Genomic DNA, 26,343 nt, shown 5'->3' with positions numbered 1-26,343 from the left:
AAGACGAGTGCCTCTTTAGAGACCTGTAAAGTGGAGGGATTTCTTCTTCATTCTAAGAGAGAACCTGCTTTAAATCAGATTTAGGTTTAGCAATAAGAATGTGGGAGCTGTTAAAAGGAGGGAGTATTTTCTTTAGCCAAGAGAGGGGTTCCTCCACAAAATAGTACCATGTGATGATGTAAGGAACCTGGTCTGGGTGATCTGGAGAGGAAAAAAACATCCTTCTTTGTACAGAACAAATTAAAGATAAGTTAAAGGTGCCCTCTTGTGGCCACCCTATGTTAAATGCTGGCCAATCAATTGAACAATAAGTATTTAGTTTTCCAGGAAAGACTTGATGCTTTTTTCTTTTTTTTTTTTTTTTTTTTGTTTGTTTGTTTTTGGAGGTAGGGTCTAAACTGGAATTCACTCTGAATTCTCAGGATGGCCTCTAACTCACAGCAATCCTCCTACCTCTGCCTCCCGAGTGCTGGGATTAAAGGCCAGTTTTGATGCTTTTTCTGAAGATCTTCAAAGTACTTTTTAACCACTTCTGAAGGGGATTTTTCAACAGAATGATTTTGACCCATAAGACAAATAAAACAACACCAAATACAAATATGCTAGCAATAACATCTCTCCTGACACTGCTGTGCAGCTGCCAAGCCAAAACTGAACCAGAAACAGACCTCTGTTCAAAATCTCTGAATGGAGCCAGAAAAGGTCGAGGGTGGCCCCTTGATCTCTTGTCCAGGGGAATTAATGCTGTATTCAGCTTCCCTCTTGGAACCAGAAAAGCATACAAAACCAGAAAAAATGAAAAAACAAAAAAGAAAACTTAAAAAAGCACCTCTGGAAGTTTGTTACCCAGCAAAGGAAGGGGCAAGCTGTCCTAGGTGAAAGCTCCCCATCACCAGCTTGCTACCAACTCCAAAACCAGGAACATGCAGATGGACAGAAATCCAGTTCTCAAGACAAGATTAGGGGTCTTTCCCCAGTCTGGTCACCCCAGAGTCAGGAGTGGGGTCTTGAAATGTCAATCCCGGACAAGCCCCCAAAATGTTATGGGGCCTAGTGTCGCACAAGTAAGACCACCAACTCACAGAATGTGAAGTAAAGTTTTACTGGGTAAAAAACTAATGAATCAGAACTATAACCTAGAGGTTGAGATCTCTGAGTACAACCCCAAGATGCTCAGAGGGCAGGGGAGGGTTCAGCTTTTATTGTAGAGAACCACAAGATGTTTGTTGCAAAAACAGGATACACAAAGTTACTGTTAAACAGGGTGGTCATTACAAAAAGTCACAAGATTAAAAAGTCACAGAGTATTTGTTACATGAGTCATGTAAGCAGACCTGAACTGAGAGAAGACATTCCATACTATTCATCATGTAAACAGAATAAAAACAAGACCACAGAGATAACTGGGGGTCATGGTACATTGCATTAGGGACATTCTTTATGGTGCAGATAACAGAAAGCACTGCATTGCACAACAAAGCCTATGGTAATGATTCCTGAAACTGCTCCTTTTATCTGTAAAGAAGCTTGACTTAGGTAGTGAAACTATTACCTCCATTATGTGTGCTCTAGAGGCAAGGGCCACACAGGAAAATGTTTAACCCAGTCTACTGTATCCCTTTACAGCTATCAGCTACATAAGTGACTTTTAATGGCCCCTTGTTGGTCCCTTGTAAAGCTCTTAGTGGCTCCATATTAGGCCCCCCTGAAAGCCTAACCATCAGCTCTGAACATGTTCCTGTCTTCAGCTCCAAACACATGGAACAACCCTTTCAGCTCTGAACACATGGAGCCCCCCTGTCAGGCACTGTTTTGACCCCACACACACATAGGGTCTACTCAGAATGGCCCTGAAGCGCTCTCTATTAACCCAAGCAGCTATCTCTGCCTGCTTTCTGGGATCCCAGGACTTATCTTAGCGGTTTGTCTGGTCAGGGGCTTGGGCGCCATGGGAGGGCAGAGCTTAGATCTGAGTTTGGATCCTGGAAACCATCAGGGAGCACACCTTCCAAATCACTCGGAGACTCTGTCCCCTATGGCTACCTGGCTGTCATGCCAGTGGCTCAGAGGGCTAGGAGTTTGCATGCAAGACTCTTGTGACTCAGCTTCCTGGCCAACACATGAACTATGTTATAGGAAATAACTGAGTCAGTGAGTGAAATCAGGCAAAAATCCACTTCAGAGAGAGGGAGACAGCCTTTATTCACATGCAGACTTCTTCTATCTAACACCAGAAAGACAGAGGCCCTGAACTCAAATTGTGTTAGAGTTATCTACCTTTTATAATCCTTTGTCTGAATTTTCTCACACTTGGAGAGGGGAGAGATTTACATCCATGAATGTAGAGTTTTGTCAAATAAGATTAAGTAAAGGCTGCTGTCTCCTGAGATAAGGCAGTTATATATTGTCCAAGGGGGTCAGTCTCAGAGTCACATAATTCTTGTTATCTACCAGAAGAGGAATCTCCCTGCCCCCCTGCACTTTCAGAGGAGGGAAGTACAACATCTTTCATTTCACTGCAAGTCCTAGGAGCATTTACATTTCTCATAGGTACATTAATTATACTTCATCTAAACTAATATAAGATAGACACATTAGATACATGGTATTCCTTCAATCTATGTGTGTCTTCAGCTGGGAATTTTCCTTTCTGTGTCTTTGTTTTTCCCTGAATAGTTTATCCAGAGATACCCACTAGGGAAATTAATTCTTACAATTCTGTTTCTCGGGAACCACTCTTGGTACCACAATCTGTATTAGTCAGGATTCTCTAGAGGAAAAGAACTGATAGAATGAATTGTATTAAAAATGAAATTTATTGGATTAGTTTACAGCAGTCCAACAATAGCAGTTTTCAGGTTTGAGTGCTAAGGTAGCTGTTCAGTCCATGTGATGGAGGCCTCAGCAGTCCCAATCCAGCACTGAAGGCCTGGAGGCTTCCTGGAGAGCCACTCATCTTCAATCCATGCTGGAAGGCTGAGGAAACTTGGTTCCAATGCTGATGAAGGATAGATAAACAAGATAGATGCACATGCAAATAAAGACATTCACCAACAAGTAGCACAGGTATCCTGGAGAAGAAGGGGCTCTCTTGTCTCAGAGCTTCCTTAAAGTTCCCTTCTCTGTGAGGGCAGCCCACTCTGAGGAAAGGGCTCACTCTGGGGGAAGGACTTCCTGCTTCAATTAATCCTTCCTGGAAGCAACCTCAGAGACCCAACCAAGAGGAATGTCCGTGGATTCCTAATCTGACCAAATTGACAACAGAACTTAACTGTCACAGCTGACCTTGAGTTACTGATCTTCTTGACTCTACCTCTCAAAATGCTAGGCTTACCAGGCACATCCTCATTCTTGTCCACAATTATCCCATAATAAACACTGAGGCCTATAGGCAAATTAATTCCAACTCAGTTCCTGATAATGTGGACTTGGCCACAGGCTTTAAACAATCATCACTTGGTAGGTTTTTTCTGTGGCTTTTTTATTTCTCTAATTCTAAATTGGTATAGTGGTGAAATATCTTAAGTAAATCTACCACTTTAGTCATATTCAAATTAACTGTTCAAGTACAATTCATTGCCATTAATTATATTTGCAATGTAAATCATCAAATATCATCTCCAAAACTTTTTTATATCTTTATTTACACACACACACACACACACACACACACGTGTGTGTGTGTAGTGTGTGTGGGTGGTAGATGCACCAGGGCTTCTTTCTACTGCAAACAAACTCAAGATACATGCACCACTTTTTTCATCTACCTTTATAGTGAATACCTAGACTGGCAGACTTTGCAAACATTTTTAGTCACTGAGTCATATCTTCAACCCCAGAACTTATTTATCTATCATCTCCCCATGCAGGCATGGTGATACATGCCTTTAATCCCTGCACTTGGGGTAGCCAACTGCTTTCTGATTGGATTTAAGGCCTGATTCGTAGGAGGGAATTCATGTCTGCTACTAAAAATGTAGCCCAAAGTGTATAGATGGGGTGGTCATAGACTCTCACAGGAAAACTACTACTGTTCTTTGACTAAGATATGTTATGTCCATCAAATTGTCCTCTAAATATTTGTCCTTTATTATTTATTTATTTATTGGGTTTTTGAGGTAGGATCTCACTCTAGCTCAGGCTGATCTGGAATTCACTTTGTAGTCTCAGGGTAGCCTTTAACTCATGGCAATCCTCCTATCTCTGCCTCCCAAGTGCTGGGATTAAAGGTGTGTGCTACCACGCCCAGCTGTCCTCTAAATATTTATATTATGGTTATGCCCATAGGTTAGTACTGCTCCCACCTTTAGTCAGAGAAGCTTATTTTTGCAGATGGCAGTAGATACTGGGAAGAATCACAATTTGTCAAAGGCTGAGAAAAAGTGACTATTGGGTGCTCAGTGGTAAATGAGACACTTCTACCATGTCCTCCATGGCTTGGGGAACATTGTGGAAGAGGGAGCAAAAAGAATGTAAGAGTCAAGCAATAGGAAGAAGTACTTTAGGACATTATACTCCATACATAAAGTGGCAATGTCATTCATGACCTCATAGCTATGGCCATTACTTCCACAAAATTACACCCTTTGATACAGACAATGAAGGAGGACAAAAACAGGAGAGGATCTGGGGTGATGGGTCAGCAATTAAAAGCACTTACTTACAAAGCTTGTTGGCCCACGTTCAATTCCCCAGTACCACATAGGCCAGATGCACAAGGTGGCACATACATTGGAGTTTGTTTGGAGTGCCTAGAGGCTCCAGAATGCCCATGCCCATTCTCTCTCTCTCTCTCTCTTTCTTGTCCTCTTCCTCTCTCTCTTAAATAAATAAATAAAATATAAAAAATATATAAAGGGCTGAAGAAATGGCTCATCAGTTAAAGGTTCTTGCTTGCAAATCCCGGTAGCCTGGGTTCAATTGCCCCATACCCACATAAAGCCAGATGCATAGTCGCATGTGCATCTGGAGTTTGTTTGCAGGGGCAGGAGGCCCTGTCATACTTATTTTCTCGCTCTTTATCCCTCCTTCTTTATCTCTCTCTTTCTCTCAAATAAATAAATAAAAGTATTTTTAAAAAATATGGAGGGATGACTTAGCAGTTTAGGTGCTTGCCTGGGAAGCCTATGGACCCAGGTTTGATTCTCCAGTACCCACATAAGCCAAATGCACAAGGCAGCACATGCATCTGGACTTTATTTGTAGTGGCTTGAGGTCTTGGTGTGCCCATTCTCCTATGTATCTGCCTCTTTCTTTCTCTCCAACAAATAAATAGAACTTTTTTAAAAAAAGCCAGGCATGAGGCTGGGCGTGGTGACACATGCCTTTAATCCCAGCACTCAGGAAGCAGAGTTAGGAGGATTGCCATGAGTTCAATGCCACTCTGAGACTACATAGTGAATTCCAGGTCAGCCTAGGCCAGAATGAGACATGACTTCGAAAAAAAAAAAAGCCAGGCATGTTAGCACATGCCTTTAATCCCGTAACTCTGGAGGCAGAGATAGGAGGTTCACAGTAAGTTTGAGGCCACCCTGAAGCTACAGAGTGAATTCCAGGTCAGCCTGGGCTAGAGTGAGACCCAACCCTGAAAAACATCCAAATAGAAGACTAGTTGGAAAGAAGTTAAATGAAAGGGGTGGAGGTGGGACAAAAGAAAGTAATAGGAGGGGATTATGATCAAATTATATTGTGTTCATGTATGAAAACTGTCAATCAAAAAATTTAAAACACTAGGCATGATGATACATGCCTAAATCCCTGCACTCAGCAGCTGAAGTAGGAGGATCAACATGAGTTCAAGACCAACCTGGGCAACAGAATGAGTTCAGGGTGAGCCTGGGCTAAAGGCTATAGAGCATACACAAAATCATGGAAACTAAACAATACACTACTAAATGATGAATGGGTCAATGAAGAAATCAAGAAGGAAATCAAAAAATTTATAGAGTCAAATGATAATGAGAACACAACGTACCAAAATCTCTGGGACATAATGAAGGCAGTTATAAGAGGTAAATTTATAGCCTTAAGTGCCTATATTAAGAAACAAGAAAGGTCGCAAGTAAACGACTTAATGCTTCGCCTTAAAGCCTTGGAAAAAGAAGAACAAGGCAAACCAAAAATCAGTAGACGGGAAGAAATAATAAAGATTAGGGCAGAAATTAATGAAATAGAAACAAAAAGAACAATCCAAAGAAGTAATGAAACAAAGAGTTGGTTCTTTGAAAGGATAAACAAGATTGATAAACCCTTAGCAAATCTGACCAAAAGAAAGAGAGAAGAGACACAAATTAATAAAATCAGAGATGAACAAGGTAACATCACAACAGATTCCAGAGAAATTCAAAACATCAAAGGGACATACTATAAAAGCATATACTCCACAAAGTATGAAAATCTGAAAGAAATGGATGATTTCCTTGATCTATATGACCTACCTAAATTAAATCAAATTAGATTAATCACTTAAATAGACCTATAACAAACATGGAGATCCGAACAGTTATCAATAATCTCCCAACTAAAAAAATCCCAGGCCCAGATGGATTCACTGCTGAATTTTACCAGACTTTTAAGGAAGAGCTAACACCATTGCTTCTTAAGCTTTTCCAGGAAATAGAAAAAGAAGGAATTCTACCAAACTCCTTCTATGAGGCCAGCATCACCCTGATACCAAAACCAGGCAAATATAGAAAAAAACAAGAAAATTACAGACCAATTTCCCTCATGAACATAGATGCAAAAATTCTCAACAAAATATTGGCAAACAGAATGCAAGAGTATATCAAAAAGATCATTCACCCTGACCAAGTAGGCTTTATCCCAGAGATGCAGGGATGGTTCAACACACGCAAATCTATAAATGTAATACATTACATAAACGGGTTGAAGGACAAAAATCACATGATCATCTCATTAGACGCAGAGAAAGCATTTGACAAAATCCAACATTCCTTCATGATAAAAGTCCTACAGAGACTGGGAATAGAAGGAACATATCTCAATATAATAAAGGTTATTTATGACAAGCCTACAGCCAACATATTACTAAATGGGGAAAAACTGGAAGCTTTTCCACTAAAATCAGGAACAAGACAAGGGTGTCCACTGTCCCCATTTTATTTAATATAGTTTTGGAAGTCTTAGCCATAGCAATAAGGCAAGAGACACACATAAAAGGGATACAAATTGGAAAGGAAGAGATCAAGTTATCATGATTGGCAGATGACATGATTCTATACACAAAGGACCCTAAAGACTCTACTAGCAAACTGTTAGAGCTGATCAAAACCTAAAGCAATGTAGCAGGATACAAATTAAATACACAGAAATCAGTAGCCTTCATATATGCTAACAACAAACACACAGAGGATGAAATCAGAGAATCACTCCCGTTCACAATTGCATCAAAAAAAAGTAAAGTACCTTGGAATAAACCTAACCAAGGAAGTAAAGAATCTCTACAATGAGAACTTTAAAACACTCATGCGAGAAATTGCAGAAGACACTAGAAAGTGGAGAAACATCCCTTGTTCCTGGATTAAAAGAATCAATATTGTGAAAATGGCAATCTGACCAAAAGCAATCTACACATTTAATGCAATCCCTATCAAAATTCCAAAGGCTTTCTTCACGAAAATAGAAAAAACAATCTAAAAATTCATTTGGAATCACAAAAAAACTCGAATATCTAAAATAATACTGAGCAACAAAAATGAGGCTGGTACTATCACCATACCTGATTTTAACCTATACTACAGAGCCATAGTAACAAAAACAGCATGGTACTGGCACAAAAACAGACATGTAGATCAGTGGAACAGAATAGAGGACCCAGATGTAAGCCCAAGTAGCTATAGCCACCTGATATTCGATAAAAATGCCAAAAATACTCATTGGAAAAGAGACAGCCTCTTCAGCAAATGGTGTTTTGAAAACTGGATATATAACTGCAGAAGGATGAAAATAGATTCTTCTCTCTCGCCATGCACAAGAATTAAGTCCAAATGGATTAAAGACCTTAACATCAGACCGGAAACTCTGAAACTGCTAGAGGAAAAAGTAGGGGAAACCCTTTAACATATTGGTCTTGGCAAAGACTTTCTGAATACAACCCCAATTGCTCAGGCAATAAAACCACAGATTAATCACTGGGACCTCATGAAATTACAAAGATTTTGCACTGCAAAGGACACAGTGAAAAAAGCAAAGAGGCAACCTACCGAATGGGAAAAAATCTTCGCCAGCTATATATCTGATAGAGGATTAATATGTAGTATATACAAAGAACTCAACAAGTTAAATAATAAGGAATCAAACAAGCCAATCAAAAAATGGGCTATGGAGCTAAATAGAGAGTTCTCAAAGGAAGAAATACAAATGGCATATAAGCATCTAAAAAAATGTTCTACGTCACTAGTCATCAGGGAAATGCAGATTAAAACTACATTGAGATTCCATCTCACTCCTGTCAGATTGGCCACCATCATGAAAACAAATGATCATAAATGTTGCGGGGAAGGGAAAAGGATACTTAATAGGTTGATATTGTATATATGTAATTACAATGATTGTAATGGGGAGGTAATATGATGGAGAATGGAATTTCAAATGGGAAAGTGTGGGGGTGGGGAGGGAGGGAATTACCATGGGATATATTTTATAATAATGGAAAATGTTAATAAAAATTAAAAAGAAGAAAGAAAGAAGGTGGAGCCGGGCATGGTGGCGCATGCCTTTAATCCCAGCACTTGGGAGGCAGAGGTAGGAGGATCGCCATGAGTTCAAGGCCACCCTGAGACTACAGAGTTAATTCCAGGTCAGCCTGGACCAGAGTGAGACCCTACCTCAAAAAAAAAAAAAAAAAAAAAAGAAAGAAAGAAATAAGGTAGAAAGTAGTTGAGGGAGACACCATACATCAACCTCTGGTTTACACACACACACACACACACACACACTTACCCACATACAAACATGCATACACACAACACACATATGTGTGGGAATGAACTATGAGAACAAACTGTGTGAATGAAATATGAGGATAATCTATGGGGAAACTGAGAATACTTCTTGTAGGCCTTACAGATAATTTCTTTTTTGGTTTTTAAAAAATTATTTATTTTTATTTATTTCTTTGAGAGAGGGAGAGAAAACAAACACATCAGGGCCTCTAGCCACTACAAATGATCTCCAGATACACATGCCACCTTGTGCAGCCGGCTTATGTGGGTCCTGGAGAATGGAACCTGGGACTTTTGGCTTTGCAGGCAAGTGCCTTATCCACTAAGCCATCTCTCCAGCCCCACAAATAATTTTCCTGAGAATGTTACTATAAGATGCTTTTTCTGCTAGGTTCCTGTCTTGTAACTTGCTCTAAAGTTATTCTTACAACCATGTAATTGGCCTGCTCAGATGTGGCCAGAGTTCCTTTACCTTAGTTCACCTTTGCCCTGAATAGCATAGATGACCAGTATTGATAAAGAATGTTAAAATATGCTCACTAATCTTAAGTCATGCTCTTTTCCCTACTGCCCAAGTAGCTGGTTGCAGTCCTGACCCAGCATAATGTGTGAGAGATATGCTGACCAAACCATTGAAAGCAATGTACATTAAAAGTAATGAATTGCCCACAGAAATGTTGATGGACTTAGTGTGAGTGCATTTGTGAATGGAGTGTGTGTGTTCTGGATAAGCAGAGTCCATCAGTCCTACTCCTAAATCCTTTCCTTTAACAAATGTAAAATGTAAAAAAAAAAAAAAAAATATATAAAGAAAGTTTCTTGTTACTCACTCACATAATGCTAATCCCTCACTCATGTATGACGTGTCCTTTGTCCACATAATACTAATTCTTTTTTTTTTAAACTTTATTTATTTATTTATTTATTTGAAAGCGACACACACAGAGAAAGACAGATAGAGGGAGAGAGAGAGAATGGGCGCGCCAGGGCTTCCAGCCTCTGCAAACGAACTCCAGACGCGTGCGCCCCCTTGTGCATCTGGCTAACGTGGGACCTGGGGAACTGAGCCTCAAACCGGGGTCCTTAGGCTTCACAGGCAAGCGCTTAACCGCTAAGCCATCTCTCCAGCCCTAATACTAATTCTTTATGTATTGCTGCTTTTACTATGCTCAACAAAAACACCAAGGTGTGCCTGTCAGCAGAAATAGCAAGCCATAGGAGCATCAGAGAAGCAGTGGCAGCAGATTCACTCTTGGTATAAACAACTCCAAGGGTCAGTTTTCCTTCTTTCAGGCTATGCTCTGAGAAGCAGCTGTCCCACTCTTGGGTAAATGAATCCCAGAGTCTGTTTCTACAAGTCCAAGGCAGTGCCCCAATTTCCCCCACTGCCCCTTCCACACAAAGTTCATATTCATTCACAACCCCCATCTGCTTCCCTACCATAGACTGCACTGGTCTGTTTTCTGTCTCCATGAATTTGATGATTCTAGTTACCTTGCATTGATAGAATTATACAGTATTTGTCTTTTTGTGTCTGGTTTATTTTGGTTACCATAATTCCTGCAAAATTTACCCATGTTGGAGCATGTATCAGAAGAATTTTTTAAAAATTAAATGTGTGTATATATGTTTGCATGTGTGTATCTACATGTATGTGTGATGTGCACGTGCACAGGTGTATATGTTGATAATTTATTTTGCTGTGTGAAAAATCTTTCTAATTTATTGGATTGCTGTTCAGAAAGTCATTATTTTGGGGGAAAAAAAAGGGTTTATTTTGGCTTACAGACTTGAGGGGAAGCTCCATGATTGCAGGGGAAAATGACAACATGAGCAGAGAGAGGGTGGACATCACCTCCTGGCCAACATCAGATGGACAATGGCAGCAGGAGAGTATGCCAGAAAGTTTTTGTCTATACGTATATCTTGAACTATATTCCCTGTTTTCCTCTATTATTTTCAGCATTTCATGTTTTAGATTAAGGTCTTTGATCCATTTTGAATTGATATTTGTACAAAATGAGAGATGTGTATCAAATTGCACTCTTTGCAGATGGATATTCAATTTTGCCAGCACCACTTGTTGAATGGGTTGTCCTTTTCCGCAATGTAAGTTTTTGATGATATTCTTGAGAATTAAGGAACGCACATTTTCATATCCCCACCAGCAACACACAGGATTCTGATTGCTCGTTTTCCACGTTTTTATTTTTGACTGTCCAAGTGAATGTAAACTGAAGTTCCACTGCATCCACTGTATTATTTCCCTAAGAGCTGTCCTTTTTGGAATTCCTTTTATTTTTCACTTTTTGGTTTTTCAAGATAGAGTCTTACTCTAGCCCAGGCTGACCTGGAACTCACTCTGTAGTCCTAGGCTGGCCTCAAACTCATGGTGATCTTCCTGCCTCTGTCTCCTCTGTGCTGGGATTAAAGTCATGTGCCACCACGCCCACTTGAACTCCTTTTATTAGTATATAGTCATTATATAAAATAATGAGCTTTTATTATATTTTCATACATGTATGTCATTGACTTTGATCATATTCACCCTCATTAACCTCTCTTATTTCCATCCTACTAGTTTCCTTTCTATTCCCAAATCACCCCCTTCTACTTTAATGGTTTTTTGTTTGTTTGTTTGTTTTTTAATTTTTATTAACATTTTCCATGATTATAAAATATATCTCATGGTAATTCCCTCCCTCCCCACCCCCACACTTTCCCATTTGGAATTCCATTGTCCATCATATTACCTCCCCATCACAATCATTGTAATTACATATATACAATATCAACCTATTAAGTATCCTCCTCCCTTCCTTTCTCTTCCCTTTATGTCTCCTTTTTACCTTACTGGCCTCTGCTACTAAGTATTTTCATTTTCATGCAGAAGCGCAATCATCTGTAGCTAGGATCCACATATGAGAGAGAACATGTGGCACTTGGCTTTCTGGGCCTGGGTTACCTCACTTAGTATAATCCTTTCCAGGTCCATCCATTTTTCTGCAAATTTCATAACTTCATTTTTCTTTACTGCTGAGTAGAACTCTATTGTATAAATGTGCCACATCTTCATTATCCACTCATCAGTTGAGGGACATCTAGGCTGGTTCCATTTCCCAGCTATTATAAATTGAGCATCAATAAACATGGTTGAGCATGTACTTCTATGGAAATGAGATGAGTCCTTTGGATATATGCCTAGGAGTGCTATAGCTGGGTCATATGGTAGATCAATCTTTAGCTGTTTTAGGAACCTCCACACTGTTTTCCACAATGGCTGGACCAGATTGCATTCCCACCAGCAGTGTAGAAGGGTTCCTTTTTTTCCACATCCCCGCAACATTTATGATCATTTGTTTTCATGATGGTGGCCAATCTGACAGGAGTGAGGTGGAATCTCAATGTAGTTTTAATCTGCATTTCCCTGATGACTAGTGACGTAGAACTTTTTTTAGATGCTTATATGCCATTCGTATTTCTTCCTTTGAGAACTCTCTATTTAGCTCCATAGCCCATTTTTTGATTGGCTTGTTTGATTCCTTATTATTTAACTTTTTGAGTTCTTTGTATATACTACATATTAATCCTCTATCAGATATATAGCTGGCGAAGATTTTTCCCATTCTGTAGGTTGCCTCTTTGCTTTTTTCACTGTGTCCTTTGCAGTGCAAAATCTTTGTAATTTCATGAGGTCCCAGTGATTAATCTGTGGTTTTATTGCCTGAGCAATTGGGGTTATATTCAGAAAGTCTTTGCCAAGACCAATATGTTGAAGGGTTTCCCCTACTTTTTCCTCTAGCAGTTTCAGAGTTTCCGGTCTGATGTTAAGGTCTTTAATCCATTTGGACTTAATTCTTGTGCATGGCGAGAGAGAAGAATCTATTTTCATCCTTCTGCAGTTATATATCCAGTTTTCAAAACACCATTTGCTGAAGAGGCTGTCTCTTTTCCAATGAGTATTTTTGGCATTTTTATCGAATATCAGGTGGCTATAGCTACTTGGGCTTACATCTGGGTCCTCTTTTCTGTTCCACTGATCTACATGTCTGTTTTTGTGCCAGTACCATGCTGTTTTTGTTACTATGGCTCTGTAGTATAGTTAAAATCAGGTATGGTGATACCACCAGCCTGTTTGTTTGTTTTTGTTTTTTGAGGTAGGGTCTTACTCTAGCCCAGGCTGACATAGAATTCACTATGTAGTCTCACGGTGGCCTTGAACTCATGGCAATCCTCCTACCTCTCCCTCTCAAGTGCTGGGATTAAAGGTGTGACCCATGTGTGTGTAGCAAAGGTCTATTTTTATCACCTTCTTTCACTGGAAAAGGGGAAAATACTTCCCAAAACAAAGTAGAGAACAAGGCATGGGGAGTTTTCAGAAAAAGCAAGACATAGATAACTTTCATGGGAACCGAGGAGGAAGGGGGCACAAGGTCTATCTGGTGAAAACCCAGAAAAATAATGGCAAAAACCTGAAAGATGGGAGCTTCTTTGTCCCTGCTTCCTGCTTGACCCTCTAGGAAACAACCTGCAGCATGACCACAGTCCAGGGTCAGACACACGTAAGCCAAAGACAACGGCAACATGGTGGGAGGAGGCAAGCAAGGCTGTCATGGCAGTTCCCAAGCTGCAGGCTCTTGTGTCTGGGTATTCCTTCATGATCACAGTAGGCTCTGTGAAAGTGGTTGCTGAGTTGTAAAAGAGAAGCAACCTGGGTCACTGTGCAATGACTTCAGAGCAGATACTGTAGAGAAGACAGGCTAAGCCAGGGTTCAGAAGACAGAAGTGCCTGAAACACAGTGTCTAGGTGAGGCTCAAGTCTTCTGGGCTGTGTGGATGTCAGCGCTGTCTTTGCTGTCACTGCCAGCTAGGTTCTCCTGCTGACAAGCCTCTTCAGAGCCAGGAGCTATGTTGTCCTGACTCTCCTGGTTGTCTCTAGAACCCAGAAACACATACTTACCCAGCTTCAGCACCCGCTGCACCTCAGCTCATCTGCACACGGGAGAGATCCCGCTTCATGGCATAGGCACCTTCCCCATCTGCATCGTGTCTGAGTTCTGCCTCATGGACCTGGAAGCTGAGGGTGTTAGAACAAACGTGTGAGGCTGGTTGGTTGCTCTTCTTGACATGCAGGGACTTACTTGTACCTGGCACTCAAATGGTCAGTCGTTTCTGAGCCAAGCTATGGTGCTAGTGTGAACACTTCTTAGCAAGTGAGGTGATGTGTCCATGGGGGTGCGTAAGGAGCCTCCTCCAGTTTGGACAGGACAGCCCACAATTTCCCTTCCTCATCCTCAGTGATGTAGGGGAGCTGGGGCCAGGAGAGGCCATGGTAGAAATAGTCCTTCATCTGGTAGTTCTTTGGGAGGCCAAGAAAGTGTCCATACTGCATGTTCATCTGAACACTGCAGATGTTCATGTTGGTGGTGGTTAGGAGGCCTGTGAGACTGCAGAGAACCAGAGAGGATGCCATGGAGCACAAGCAACACCAATGCCATTTGCTTTAAAACCGCTGGGCTGGGCTGCAGAGATTGCTCAGTGGTTAAAAGGCACTTGAGGGCAAAGCCTAATGATGAGTTCAATTTCCCAGTACCCGCGTAAAGCCAGAATCACAAAATGGCACATGCATCTGGATTTCATTTTTGTAGTAGCTAGAGCCCCTGGCATGCCCATTCTCCCCACCCCCTTTCTCCAAATAAATAAATAAAAATATTTTAAATAGTTTTTTTTTTAAGCTGGGCTGTCCAAACAGAGCTCATCAAAGATGAGGAAGATCTCTCAGTATGTTTCATTTCTTTTCAGTGATGCTGCACAGAACTGTATCTACCTTCATGCATGTGGAAGCCCCAGTCATGCCCAAATTGAATGACAGTGACATAGTCATCCTCCAAAAGGATGATCTGATCCACCTGCCAAGTGTTGGGCATGTGCAGGATCATGTACAACACCTGCACAGACCTCACAGCCTGTCAGGAGCCGCCTCCCATGGGACCCCACACAGCTTGCCTGGACCCTCTGGGCTGCATCACCTTGTCTTGCCTATACCACATATTGTTTTTTTTTTTTTAATTAATTATTTATTTATTTGAGAGCAACAGACACAGAGAGAAAGACAGATAGAGGGAGAGAGAGAGAATGGGCACGCCAGAGCTACCAGCCTCTGTAAACGAACTCCAGACGCGTGCGCCCCCTTGTGCATCTGGCTAACGTGGGACCTGGGGAACCGAGCCTCGAACCGGGGTCCTTAGGCTTCACAGGCAAGCGCTTAACCACTAAGCCATCTCTCCAGCCCTACCACATATTGTTTTAAAAAAATGTTTTAAATTATTTATTTGAGAGAAAGAATTAGGCAGAGAGAGTAAGTATAGGAGCACCAGAACGTCCTGCCACCATGAGAAAATTCCAGATGCATGTACCACTTTGTGCATCTGGCTTTATGTGGATAATGGGGAATTGAATCTGGTGGTCAGGCTTTGCAAACAAATTTCTTTAACTGCTGAGTCATCTCTCCAGCCCTACACCATATATTCTTCATCCATTCATCTGTTGATGGACATTTAGGCTGATTTCATAACTTGACTTTGTGAATAATACTGTAACATATATAAATGTGCAAGTATTTCCATAGTATACTGACTTATCTCTGAAATCCTGAGTATATATCCAGAGTGGTATACTTTTCCCTGATAAGCTATTATTTTTTAAAAAATATATTTTTGGGGCTGGAGAGATGGCTTAGCAGTTAAGGCTTGCCTGTGAAGCCTAAGGACCCTGGTTCGAGGCTTGATTTTCCAGGACCCACGTTAGCCAGATGCACAAGGAGGCGCACGTGTCTGGAGTTCGTTTGCAGTGGCTGGAAGCCCTGGTGCACCCATTCTCTCTATCTGCCTCTTTCTCTCTATGTCTGTCACTCTCAAATAATTAAATTAAAATAAACAATACATACATACATATGTGTGTGTGTGTGTGTGTGTGTGTGTGTGTGTGTGTGTGTGTGTGTATGTATATATATATGTGTGTATGTGTATATATATTGGGGCTGGAGAGATTGCTTAGTGGTTTAAGTGCTTGCCTGGAAAACCTAAGGACCCCAGTTCAAGGCTCAATTCCCTAGTACCTATGTCAGTCAGAACCACAAGGTGGTGCATGCACCTGGAGTTTGTGTGCAGTGGCTGGAGGCCCTGGTGTGCCCATTCTGTCTCTGCCTTTTTCTCTCTCTGTCTGTTGCCCTCAAAGAAATAAAAATAAAAACAAAAATTAAAAAATATTTATTTACTTGAGAGAGAGAGAGTGGACACACCAAGGTCTTCGGCCACTACAAAAACAAACTCCAGATGCATATGCCACCTTATGCATCTGGCTTTTGTGGGACCTGGGGAATTGAACCAGGGTCCTAGAGCTTTGCAGGCAAATGCCTTAACTGCTAAGCCATCTTCTCCAGCTCCCCCCCCCCCACTTTTTGAGGTAGAGTCTCACTCTAGTGCAGGCTGACCTGGAATTCACTATGTAGTCTCAGGGTGGCCTTGAACTTACAGCGATCCTTCTACCTCTGTCTCCCAAGTGCTGGCATTAAAGGCATGCACCACCACACCCAGTTTAATAAACTATTCTTGTGTGTGCGTGTGTTTGCGCGCACACGCACGTGGAGGTCAGAGAACAACTTCTAGTGTAATTTGCCCCAGGTGCTGTCTCCCCCTTCCCCCACTTAATTTTGTTTTTTTTTGAGGCAGGGTCTCCCATTGGCCCAGAGCTTACTAAGTAGGCTAGACTAACTGACTAGTGAACCCCAAGGATTTGCCTGCCCCACCTTTCTGTGCTGGGATTATAAGCATAAGGGTTCTCATGCCTTCAAGTGAAGCACCTTACCTGACTGAGTGTAATAGTTTGAGTTCCGTGCCCCTCATAAACTCATGTGTTCTGAATGCTAGATCCCCAGCTGGTAGCAATTTGAGAATTGGAGCCTTGTTGGAGGAGGTGTGTTGTTGGGGATGGGTTTATGGGTGTTATAGCCAGCTCCCCTTGCCAGTGTTTAGCTCACCTTCCTGCCACTGTTTGCCACCTGCTGTGGCAGAAGTTATATCCAGCTTTTGCTCATGTCATTGTTTTTTTTTTTTTTCTGCCATCATGTAGTTTCCACTTGTGATGGTCAAGTTCTGTTGTCAACTTGATCAGATTAGGAATCCACAGACATTCCTCTTGGTTGGGTCTCTGAGGAACTTTCAGGAAGGATTGACTGAAGGAGGAAGTCCTTCCCCCAGAGCGAACCCTTTCTCCAGAGTGGCTGCCCTCACAGAAGCAGGCTTTATCTAAGGAAGCTCTGGGAAAAGAGAGCCCCTTCTCCTTGCTGCCTGCAGCGCTTGCTGACAAATGCCTTTACTTGCATGTGCATCTATCCTGTTTGGCTATCCTTCATCAGCACTGGAAACAAGTTTCCTCAGCCTTCCAACATGGATTGAAAACCAGCGCCTCTCCAGGAAGCCTCCAGGCCTTCAGTGCTGGATTGGGACTGCTGAGGCATCCAGTCACATGGACTGAGCAGCTGCTGGGTTCCTTAACTTTCAAGCCTACAGACTGCTGTTGTTGGACTGCAATACCAACAAAAACGTAAAGAGGATCATGACTAGAGGATCATAAACCTGAAAAACCTGAAGCCTGGCTGAGATCGAGGGTCATCTTCTAACACCATCTGAGCAGTTCTTACAACCTGGTAGAACACACAGCACCCTGAGCCCCCCAAAACTTCTTTGCACAAGCCTGAGAGCCTACAGCTGCAGTTAAGCCAGGAGAGAGACCTCAGGTGCTCTGGCCACAGATATTTCCCCCAACAATTTTTCAGTGCTAGGATGGAGCTCAGAGTTTTAAACATGGTGTACATACACCCCTAAGCCCTGGCCACAGATTTTTTTTATTTTTTTATTTTTCAAGGCAGGGTCTCACTCTAGTTCAGGCTGACCTGAAATTCACTATGTAGTTTCAGGGTGGCCTCAAACTCTTGGCGATCCTCCTACCTCTGACTCCCAAGTGCTGGGATTAAAGGCATGCTCCACCACACCCGGCTCTGGCCACAGATTTTTGACAACACATTTTGATATTGGAGAACTCTACTTAAAAAGACTTGGAAATGAACTTGTTTGAAGGTCAAAATGAAGGAGTCATTGAATAGTAAAGGCAGAAACATTGTGGGAGATGAAGGTCATAGGAAAGTCTGCTTTGGAGAAGTGAAGATGAAAGGGTTATATCCCTATTTTATTTGTCAAAATTTATTTCAACAAAAATATCAAAGGTGGGCTGGAGAGATGGATTAGCGGTTAAGCACTTGCCTGTGAAGCCTAAGGACCCCAGTTCAAGGTTCGGTTCCCCAGGTCCCACGTTAGCCAGATGCACAGGGGCGCACGCGTCTGGAGTTCGTTTGCAGTGGCTGGAAGCCCTGGCGCGCCCATTCTCTCTCTCTCCCTCTATCTTTCTTTCTCCCTGTGTCTGTCACTCTCAAATAAATAAATAAATAATGAACAAAAAAATATCAAGTGTGCTAAGATACATATCTAATATCATTTAATTTTTTTCTTATTGTTTTGAAGCAGGGTCTCACTTTAGCACAGGCTGACCTAGTACTTACCCTGTAGTCCTAGGCTGGCCTCAAACTCACAGTGATCCTCCTACCTCTGCCTCCTGAATGCGGAGATTAAAGGTGTGGGCCATGGGCCATGATGCCTGGTTTAATTTTTATTATTATTATTTGCAAATTGTGGAGTTGTCTCACCCATAGCTGTGTAGTTCTTTTTTTTTTTGGTTTTTCGAGGTAGGGTCTCACTCTGGCCCAGGCTGACCTGGAATTCACTATGGAGTCTTAGGGTGGCCTCAAACTCTCAACAATCCTCCTACCTCTGCCTCCCGAGTGCTGGGATTAAAGGCGTGCGCCACCACGCCCAGCTATAGCTGTGTAGTTCTTTTAAAGACTGGAGAGATGACTGGGTGATTGGTGGCTTGAATGTATGTTCCCCACAGACTCAGGCATTTTTGATTAAGATTAAACTTCCTACTTAGTTCTCCAACATGCAGAACCCTGCTGGAGAAGGTATCACGGAGGAGGTGTCACTGGGGATGGATCTTAAGTCCAGCTCTAAGGTATGTAGAGAATCAATTGGAGCTCTAGAGGTTGGTGCTTGCTGGTGTTGGTTTTCTCTCTCTTCTGTGGATGCTAAAGTGAGCCAGCTTCCTCTACCATAATGATGCTTCCTCTGGAACTGATAAGCCTGGAATAAACCCTTTCTTCCCATAAGCTCCTTCTAGTTGGATACTTGTCCCAGCAATACAAAGGTGACTGCAACAGGTGACAAAATATTCACACTATAGAGAGCCACATGGGATTCTGTGACATCAAATACACACAGGTATTCAGCCTCATTAAGCCTAACACCTTTCCTGATTGATGTACTCCCCTTATCTCAGATGGCACTGAAGGACCAGAAACCATTTGGGTATCCTCCATTAGACAATCCTGGCTGAATAAGCCTATTCTGAGTAAGGACACAAACAGCTACAAGTTCCTTATCTACTGCACCTGGTACAGTCTGCTTCTTAGGATCCTCCTTATAAGTTTGAACCCCAGCCTGGCTCAATGCTTCAGCCTTCATCCTGCAGGAAAGCTGCTGTCCCTCGCTGTTTCTCTCAATAAACTGTCTGTCTGTAGAGATCAAGTGTGGTGTTCTCTTTCACTTTTCTCTTACGCTTTCCTTACACTTGGTGCCATGAGTTAGATCTGGGGCTTACGAGGCACACCCTCCCTTTCTCTTTCACTTTCCTCCTCTCTACCTCCTTGCTTGTGTTTCACTCCCTCAGGAGCACTAAAACTCCCCATGCTCGCTACTCTGAACTAAACAGCTACCTGTGACCTGAAACCTCCAGTCTTTCCAGCTTAATACTGGGGGATTCTTGCTTTTCACCCTCTCCCACTGTGCTTTTGAACCCCAGACAAGAGGCCACTTGCCAGGTGACCCACTGCATCCACATCCTCATCAATTACAATGCTCAGGAAAAGGCACTCACTCTCAGTCTGCATTAGAGGTACTCTGTCTCAGACCTTAGAAACTTTGGAGTTTCTCACATTTTGGTCCATGAACAATTGGACGCTCCAGGAGCCCCTGGTATATTGCTCCATTAGACATCCAAAGCATTATGAGTGCAGGGACACTCCTTCCTAATCCTAGGTTTTATTTTCCCTTCCTAAACCTGGGAGACGTCCCTGGTGGTAGAATTGGCCACTTTAGTCCTTGTCCTCCACAATGGGCTCTAAATGATCTATTCCAAAAGATACTCCGTTGGCATGTCTCAAAAACTAACTTAAAGAAACTCAGACTATCTGAGCTCTGACCTACCAAATTACTCCAACTCTGTATTCAAATTTTGCCACAATATTGTTTAAACAATGGCCAATGCTGGCCTGAATTTGGTACATTGGATTTCAACATTCTCATTGGTCTTGATAAGTTTCTCCAATGACACAGCAAGTGGTTCAAAGTTCCCTCCACTGCTCTACACAGCTCTTTTTTTTTTTTTTTTGGTTTTTCGAGGTAGGGTCTCACTCTGGCTCAGGCTGACCTGGAATTCACTATGTAGTCTCAGGGTGGCCTTGAACACTCGGAGATCCTCCTACCTCTGCCTCCTGAGTGCTGGGATTAAAGGCGTGCGCCACCACGCCCAGCACTTACACAGTTCTTTCAGTTAGCCATGACTTGCCAGAGTCTCTCCCTCTCACACCAAATTCAAGCCATCTTACTAAATCAAATACAAATCCTGCCTTCTTTCATTTATTTATTTATTTATTTTTATTGACAACTCCCATAATTGTAGACAATAACCCCTCCCCCATTTCCCCTTTGAAACTCCACTCTCCATCATATCCCCTCCCCGCTCAATCAGTCTCTCTTTTATTTTAATGTCATGATCTTTCCCTCCTATTATGATGGCCTTGGGTAGGTAGTGTCAGGCACTGCAAGGTCATAGATATCCAGGCCATTTTGTGTCTGGAGGAGCATGTTGTAAGGAGTCCTACCTTTTCTTTGGTTCTTACATTCTTTCTGCCTCCTCTTCCGCAATGGACCCTGAGCCTTGGAAGGTGTGATAGAGATATTGTAGTGCTGAGCACTCCTCCATAACTTCTCAACACCATGGTGCCTTCTGAGTTATCCCAAGGTCACTGCCATCTGTAAAGAGAAGCTTCTCTAACCGAAAGTAAGAGTAGCATTAATATATGGGTGTGCCCCTTGTGCATCTGGCTAATATGGATTCTGGGGAATTGAACCTGGTCCTTTGGCTTTGCAAGCAAATGCCTTAACTGCTAAGCAATCCCTCCAGCCCAAATCCATGCTCATTTTATAAGCACGTGTTTCATAAGATTGTTAAAAAAAAAGTCTCAAATCAACAGGTTATAAAGTCTAAAATTTTATTCACTTGTTTTGATCATGGTAACAGTTATAAAACTTGTCTTCAAATGCTTAATTAAGTTTGTAATGCCTCTATGTTAAAGTTTTAAGTACTAAAAAAACTGAGCCTTAATAAGATTGAGATTTAGTTATTAGTTACTGATTTTTCTTTTATAAAATTAATTCTACTAAATAGTCATTGTGCTTATAACTCAGGTTTTATAAAAGACATAATCTAACTTCATTCATTGTAACTTTTGTACTTAGGAAGACAAGGATGTCTCCCCACATTCTGATAATTCTGCAAACTGTGTTCTTTCTCAATTTTTGAGGAGCTCCATTCACAATTCTTGGGCCAAAACAAGTTTTACTGCTAAAGTCTGTTGTTTACAAACAATGTAATTGTGGTAGTTTGAATAGATGGTCCCCAATATATTCAGTGTTTTATTACAGTTTGTAATTTATATTTGCAGCCACCTGGCTAGAGAGGTGTAGTGGTAGATTTGAAATTCCAATCTAAAAATATGAAAGTGCCTGGAGTTCCTGAAGTGTACTGTGGATTTTGACTTGTGGCTTCTCTCTCTCTCTGCTTGGACATGTGACAGTAGGTCAGCTTCCTCCACCATTATAGAACACCCCCTGGATCTGTAAGCTTCAATAAAACCCCTCCTCCATAACTTTGTCTGGTCTGGACGTTCATCTCAGCAACCTGAAGCTTTCTGCTATAGAAATTGTCACCAGAAGTAGGGTGGGATGAATCTGACCATGTGGGTTTTGGTCTTTTGGAACTTTTGTTTTGGAGGAATGGACATGGGCTTGGTACTTACAACTGAAGATGCCTTCTGTAGTGGTAAGCCAAGTTTTATTGATTCTTCTGATGAGAGTTTGAGAACGTTAAGTGCGGTGAGAATTTTATTTCAAGTCTCAGCTTATGAACTTTCTAAGGGGAAGGAAAGACTGCAGAGAACTTTGTTGGAACTGGGCTACTGGCATAAGAGCTGGCTGCATTCTGCTGCCCAGGTCCAGAGAGTTTGATTAAGGTTAAATTTTTAATGGTCTGATGTGCTTGGCTAAAGATATTGGACAGAGAAATTTAAGATTTTAAGTTGGAAAACCTCAAGCAAGTTAAAATTACAGGCCCTGAGACTGGTTTTAGGTTGCTAAAAATGCTATTGTGAAACACATTAGTAATCTTAAGAAAGATGTCCCAATTGTTTTACATTAAAACAATGGACTGTCGCTCTCAAATTAAAAAAAAAAAAAAAAGGGGGGGGGCTGGAGAGATGGCTTAGCGGTTAAGCACTTGCCTGTGAAGCCTAAGGACCCCGGTTCGAGGCTCGGTTCCCCAGGTCCCACGTTAGCCAGATGCACAAGGGGGCGCACGCGTCTGGAGTTCGTTTGCAGAGGCTGGAAGCCCTGGCGTGCCCATTCTCTCTCTCTCCCTCTATCTGTCTTTCTCTCTGTGTCTGTCGCTCTCAAAAAAAAAAAAAAAAAATTAAAAAAAAAAACAATGGAGCCAGCCATAGTGGCACACTCCTTTAATCCCAGCACTCAGCAGGCAGAGGTAGGAGGACCGCCATGAGTTCGAGGCCACCCTAAAACTACATAGTGAATTCCAGGTCAGCCTGAACTAGAGTGAGACCCTACCTCAAAAAAACAAACAAAAAAATTGGAGAGGATGCCTGAAGAAAGACTATGATAGATGTGCAGAACCCTTTGGAAAGAGTTGACTGGAGAAGGAACGTACTTTTGGATGTTATGATTTACTTACTACCTGAATTAAGAATATGGCCTTGTCCTGCACTCCTGATATTCATTTTGGAAGCATGAAAAATGTGTGGAGTGGTCATGAATTTCACATGGTTCCAGGAACTGCTTCTGAGCTGCAGCATGAGGTAGGTCATGATGACCCTGATAGGCTGGCAAAACCATTGGAAGATAGACCATGGTTTGCATGAAGACCCAAAGATATTCTGAATATACCAGGATTGTGCAAGGGCTACCATGGAGTGCACTCACTGTTGGCCTGGGATGGAAGATTTCCCTAGCTATTCTGCCCAGCTAGAGGGATGGAATTGGAAAATCCAGAGACTGTAGTCACTGGTTATATTTGACTTGAACTGCAGAAGTTTGATGTTTGCTTGATGGTTGTTGACTTTACATTGTTCCAGTATCTCCCTCTTATGGCTTATACCTGTTGAAAATGTTTACTCTGTGTATATGTTGAAAGCATATAACTTGTTTGATTTTACAGGACTCATAACTAAGAGACAATCTTAAATCTAAGAGGAGACTTGGGACTTTGGAGCAATCTTACGTTGGTAAAAACTGTGAGGACCTTTGAAATTGGACTGGATACAATTTACAATGTGAGATGGTTATGAATCTATTGAGAGCCAGGGGCAGAATGTGGTACTTTGAATAGATGGTTCCCACTATAGTCAGTGTTTTATTATAGTTTGTAATTTAGATCTGCAGCCAGTTGGCTGCAGGAGGTGTGGTGGTGGATTTAAAATTCCAATCTAAAGATATGCAAAGTGTCTGGAGTTCCTGAAGTGGGCTGTGGAGTTTGGCTTGTGTCTCCGCACTCTCTCTCTCTCTCTCTCTCTTTCTCTCTCTCTCTCTCTCTCTCTCTCCCTCCCTCCCTCCCTCCCTCTCCATTCCTCCCTCTCTCCTTCCCTCCCTCCATCTCTGCTTGGACCTGTGAAAGCAGACCAGTGTCTTCTACCATTATTGAACTTCCCCTGGATCTTTAACCTTCAATAAATGCCTTCCTCCATAACTGTGTATGATCTGGAAGTCCATCTCAGCGAGCTGAAGCTGTCTACAACAGTAATTTAAACATAACCTATCAGGTATCTAGTCAAAGCTTCATTTAATAGTCATGGCTAACAAAAATAATGAGAATAAAATTGGTTTATGTTAATCAAAGTAACCCTAAACAAGGTGCATCAGATTGATTGTTATAGATTTCTCTATCAGGATTAAGTTTGTACCTAATCCAATTAAGACAGAAAGATTAAAGCCACTAAAATGTGCACAGGTACATAGATATATTTAAAGATGATTCTAAATTACTAAGGACAGATTCTAGGTTTTCAGCTTTAAAACCAGATATGGCTTACCATGTCATCAGACAACGTAAGTTAAATGCTACAACAAAATATTGAGGTATTTTTTTAATACCATGTTTTAACTAGATCTGTTTTGCTAAAGACAAAAGATACAGACATACTCTATAGTCTGATTTTTCTCCTGGGTGCTTAACAGCCACATGTAGCAGTCAGACCTAATGAGGACTTTGTAGTTAAAAGGGTACTCAAGGGCTGGAGAGATGGCTTAGTGGTTAAACGCTTGTCTGTGAAGCCTAAGGACCCCGGTTCGAGGCTCGGTTCCCCAGGTCCCACGTTAGCCAGATCCAGAAGGGGGCACATGCGTCTGGAATTCGTTTGCAGAGGCTGGAAGCCCTGGCGCGCCCATTCTCTCTCGCTCCCTCTGTATTTCTCTGTGTCTGTCGCTCTCAAATAAATAAATAAATAAAAATTAAAAAAAAAAAAGGGTACTCAATATGTTGGACCCAGGTCCTCCAGGTCTAAAGGGCTCAAGAGACGATGGGACACTTCTTTCTCTAGAGAATCATAAGGCGCTTGGTAAGTCATCTACCTTCTTGATCAGAAAAGACATGGAGATTTCAAAAAAAAAAAAAAAAAAAAAAAAAAGGACTCCAATAAATATCCAGTCTGCAGAAGGAGAATAAAAGCAGAGGGAAAACTCTTAATGCTTCCAAGGGAAGGGAAGCCACATGGTCAGCATGGCCCTGACTCAGCCCAGCAGATGGCACAAACGCTGAGAGAGCCACAGGGCGCCTCCCAGGTCCCTAAAAGTCTCGCCTAAAGAGCCAAAACTAACCTTCAAAATTACAATATAAAATTACACATTGGCCACATACTTGGTCTTAAACACTCAATTTTAAAAAATACCCCAAAAGTAAGGCATATCTTAAAAAATGTAATCATTACAGCCCAGACTGTAACTTTAGATAGACATGCTTACTGTAACAAAAACAGGTATAGACAGTAAGGTTTGTGAACAACCAAAGACCATGCATGACCACTCCAAGGCAGGAATACAGCTATTTATTGGTGCCTGAGCTGCTGGGCGGTCTCACAGGAGGAGATAGAGAGAACAGCTGGTGTGAGTCTGGGTTTTTATAGAGTTTGTCATTTTTGGAAGGAGAAACAGAAGACAAAAGGACTGAGGAATTTAGGAGAGAGCAGAAGCCAAACTGAGGAGATAATCAGAGAATGGATTGCCATCAGAAGAAGAGCCAGGTTGTCTCAGGAGGAAAACTGTGGCCAAGGGCATTGCTAGGTCAAGGGTGTAAGCGTTCAACAATGCAAACATCTGAAGGTGCATCAATCAGGCTGCTGTCATTCTCCTCCTTCATCTTGAGTCCATCTGGGACTCTTGTCCTATGTAACATTCTAGCATTTTGTTAAGGATAGGGGCAGGGGTTTCTCATTACTGCTTCCTGCTGTGAGAGGGCATGGTAAGGATCCTAGGGGATGCTGGTGTCAGCAGCGGGCAAGTCCCCTCAGAGTAGGCGACAGGGAGTCAAGTCCGATGAGGCTAAATGTTGGTACTGAGTGGAAGAGGGATAGGTTATTAGAAGTTGGTTGAACAAGTGATGTGTAAGATTATGTACTTGGTTTTGTATGCATTTCTAAAGACAGGGTGCTATCAAGTATAAATGAAATATCCCCATTAATGGCCCACATAATGGTAGTAGACAAGACCAAATAGTTTAAAGACAGTGGGGCATCATTATAGAGTCTGTAGCCAGAGCTTGGAGCTTTGTTAATTTCAAATTCTACTTCACCTGATTGGTTTCTAAAATAACAACATTTTTCATTTAGGAAGAGACAAGCTCCTCCCTTCACGACTGTGATGAGGTTGAG

At 41.9% G+C, this 26,343-nt stretch overlaps 2 pseudogenes; both read right to left on the bottom strand.

Moving 5' to 3' along the window:
- Positions 1–13,559: 13,559 nt before the first annotated feature.
- On the bottom strand, positions 13,560–14,382 carry LOC101602749 (annotated as a pseudogene).
- An 11-nt stretch (positions 14,383–14,393) lies between these two features.
- Positions 14,394–25,832, bottom strand: LOC101598731 (annotated as a pseudogene).
- Between the last annotated feature and the right edge of the window lie 511 nt (positions 25,833–26,343).

This window comes from Jaculus jaculus, chromosome 6 (genome assembly GCF_020740685.1).
Source record: "Jaculus jaculus isolate mJacJac1 chromosome 6, mJacJac1.mat.Y.cur, whole genome shotgun sequence".
NCBI classification, from domain to species: domain Eukaryota; kingdom Metazoa; phylum Chordata; class Mammalia; order Rodentia; family Dipodidae; genus Jaculus; species Jaculus jaculus.
Note: the sequence above shows the minus strand (reverse complement) of the source record. Positions and strands in the feature narration are given on the sequence as shown.